The sequence below is a fragment of the Capsicum annuum genome, chromosome 5 (assembly GCF_002878395.1).
Source record: "Capsicum annuum cultivar UCD-10X-F1 chromosome 5, UCD10Xv1.1, whole genome shotgun sequence".
Lineage (NCBI taxonomy): Eukaryota > Viridiplantae > Streptophyta > Magnoliopsida > Solanales > Solanaceae > Capsicum > Capsicum annuum.
Window position 1 is genome coordinate 144,354,670 of NC_061115.1, and position 3,188 is coordinate 144,357,857.

General features: G+C 36.0%; 1 non-coding gene across 1 annotated transcript; it reads left to right on the top strand.

Moving 5' to 3' along the window:
• Positions 1 to 1,010: 1,010 nt before the first annotated feature.
• Positions 1,011 to 1,117, top strand: LOC124899031. Its single transcript, XR_007056170.1, has one exon. It is a non-coding gene; the product is annotated as a small nucleolar RNA R71 (small nucleolar RNA).
• Positions 1,118 to 3,188: the final 2,071 nt, after the last annotated feature.

Sequence of the window (3,188 nt, forward strand, 5' to 3'; positions counted from 1 at the left end):
ATTAACATGAACCTATTTTAGAAGATCCAAAAACCTCTTTTAGCTAACCTCCTCTTAGTGATTCTTTTGCCTTTGAGTGAATGGTAAAGGTAGAGTCTTCTTCTCCATATGAGTTTCATCACTTGCAACTTTTCTTTGACCCCTTTCTCCTTATTGGATTTTGGATCATCATCAATGGTTATGGGACTAACTTGCTCAAGTACTAACTTCTTTAACTGCAACCCAATCTTTATTGTAATTGTATTTACCTGCTTTTGATTTGACTCAGTATCGCTAGGTAAGCATTCTTGAGGTCATGTATTTTGTGCTCTCCCAATCTGAATGAGTTGCAACTCTAAATTCCTTCTAATCAACTGTTGGCTCTTTGAATCTGCTGTAAACTGTGTATGATTAGCTAAAAGCTACTTCATTATCTTCTCTATATTACTTGTTTGAGTAGTAGCTTGATTATTCTAAACCTGCTATTGATTCTGTTGCACAGGCCACTTATACTAATTATCGTTTTGTGCCTGATTTCCACCCCATGAGAAATTGGGATAATTCCTCCAGTTGGGATTATATGTGTTACCAAAGTTCTATTATCCTGGATGATTCGCATTCCCCACACAATTCATAGAATTCGGATTAATCACACAAGCATCTGTCGTGTGTTCGCTACTTTCATAAACCTCATACTAAGAATTCACCTGTTAGACTGCATTAGCTATAGTTGTTGCTTGTGGAACCCCCAACTTCATATTGTTTAATTGAGTAGGCATTTGATTTGGATTGTTACAAGTTGGGCTAATAATGCTGTGAATTGATCTACCTCTAACACACCAGCAACATTCTTAGGAGCACTCCTCGAATTAGCATGCAATTCAGGATTCTCTTATGAAATCCAATTCAGTAGTGTGTACAATTTGACATAAGTCTTCTCAAAAGTTTACCCACCTGCTACTGAATCCAAGAAAACCTTGATATTTGGCTTTAACCCCTCAATAAAAGTATGAACAAAAACATTATTAGACTGATGATGGTGAGGGTAATTTTTTAGCATACTTTTAAATCCCTCTCAAGATTGGTAGAGATTCTCTCCTTCTTTCTATCTAAAACTCAAAATCTCATTTCTCAAATGTGCAATCTTCCCAGAAGGAAAGAATCAAATAAGGAACTTTTGAGCTAGATCTTCCCAAGAAGAGATGATGAGTGGTGGTTAAGAATATAACCACCTCTTTGCTTCCTTAATTAAACAAAAAGGGAAGAGTATCAGTCTGACATAATAAGTATTCACTCCTGTAGAAATATAAGTATCACTTATTTCCAGGAAGGCCAGTGTGTGCTGCTGTGGGTCTTCATGTGAAAGGCCAAAAAATTGCCCAATTGAATTCAAGAACTACACCATAGTCTACTTTAATTCAAATCGACCGCCTGGCTCGGGCTTGAAAATATTGTTAGTCGCATGGTTCGCGAATGGGATTTCCACCTCACGAATAGGTCTAGCAGATAGTTGAGTAGGAACAACTGGGATAACCAGAGCTGGGATATGTTCAATATTTGGATCCATATGATTATTTGCATCAACAACATTTAGATCTCTTATTTCAGCCATTTGAACCTATTGAATAGGATACTGAGCTCTTCGCTTCTATTGAAATACCAGTTTTGGTTTAAAAAAAGGCTCTACCAACTCTCTATCTCTCGTCAGTCCTGTATTCAACTAAACCTACAAAATTTCAACCATTAAGATCAAGTCGTTAACAGTTAAACTTATTATCAAAAACCAAAAAATTAGAAAATTACTAATTATACTAGTCCCCAGCAATGGCACAAAAAACTTGTTGCATTCAAATGCACACACAAGTGTACACGATCATAAAAGTAATTAGTGACTTAAACAGTTAGATATCATTCCCATAAGGACTATGCAACTAGCAATTCAACCAACTTTAGTTTTACACAAGGAAGTCTTAAGTGTTATAAAGTATTAAGATGATTTTTAACTTTTGAATAAAAATTTAAATAAATAAGAAATAAAAATTTGTGACAACAGCAAAGCAAGCAACGGTTGTGAACAGTAATGATGAGAATTCTAGGGTTGAGGCACTTCTAATAATCTTATAAATCTCTATTCTTGTTATAGTCTAATTGGTTATTGGGTTGTTGATTTGCAAGGTTTATAGTATGATTTTGGTCTCCCGACCTCTAATCTTCCACCTCTATGACTATTGTAACTACATCGGCTAGAAGAAAAGCAACAATTCATCTAGATGTATAATGTTATCTTCTTTCAATTTAACCAAGCAAGGCTTCTAGTATATCCCTATCCTAGATGCTAATTCAAACCCCTTATTTTATAAAAGGATAAGAACCTTTCTCCTTAATTTCTTTGTTCTATCCTACAATTCTCCACCCGAAATCACATAGAAATATAGATTTATTTTAATGGTGGACGCTCATCAAAATAGTAAGCTCAAGAAATTAAGAACAAGCCATATGATAATCCCAAAATAAACTATAATAAAGAATATCAAAGAGTAATCATATTCTTGGGCTCAACCCCAGAAAAAGGGTGTTTAGCCACTCATGTTTGAGTTCAACATAAAAAATAAGTAATTAATCATACCAACGAATTAATCTTGAAGTAAAGAAGTTCCAAGAATGCATAAGAACCCTAAAAGAGAGATTTTTCTGATTTTCCGCCGCTTTGTGCTTTCTAAAGTCCCCTAATTATGTTTCCCATGTTGGCTTTTATACTAGGCTAATTTATCCTGGTTGGAGTGGAGCCCACGTCGTTTTGTCTGTTGCCCAGCTCCAAGTGAGGCGTCGCCCTGGCTGTAGTATCGCTCGAAGTGAGGCACCGCATTGGCTGTAGCGTTACTCCAAGGGAGGCTTCACGGGTGGTTCACTAGAATATATTTTGAAAAATTTTGCTAAGTCTCAAGAGCCCAATTTTGGAGCCCACGTCACGGGATAATCGCCCTGGGCCACTGGAATTTGCTTTCCACTGATTTTTTAAAGCACAACACATGTTTCTTTTTGTTTATTGCACTACTACCTAATCCAACTATCCCAAGTTGTTTTCCAACTCTTTCCAGAGTCCACGATACTCTATATGATCAACTCAGTGCATCATCATCACTAGATTCATAATATGCATTGATTTTTGTCCAAATCCATTAAAAATTTACCCCGTATCACTAATCACA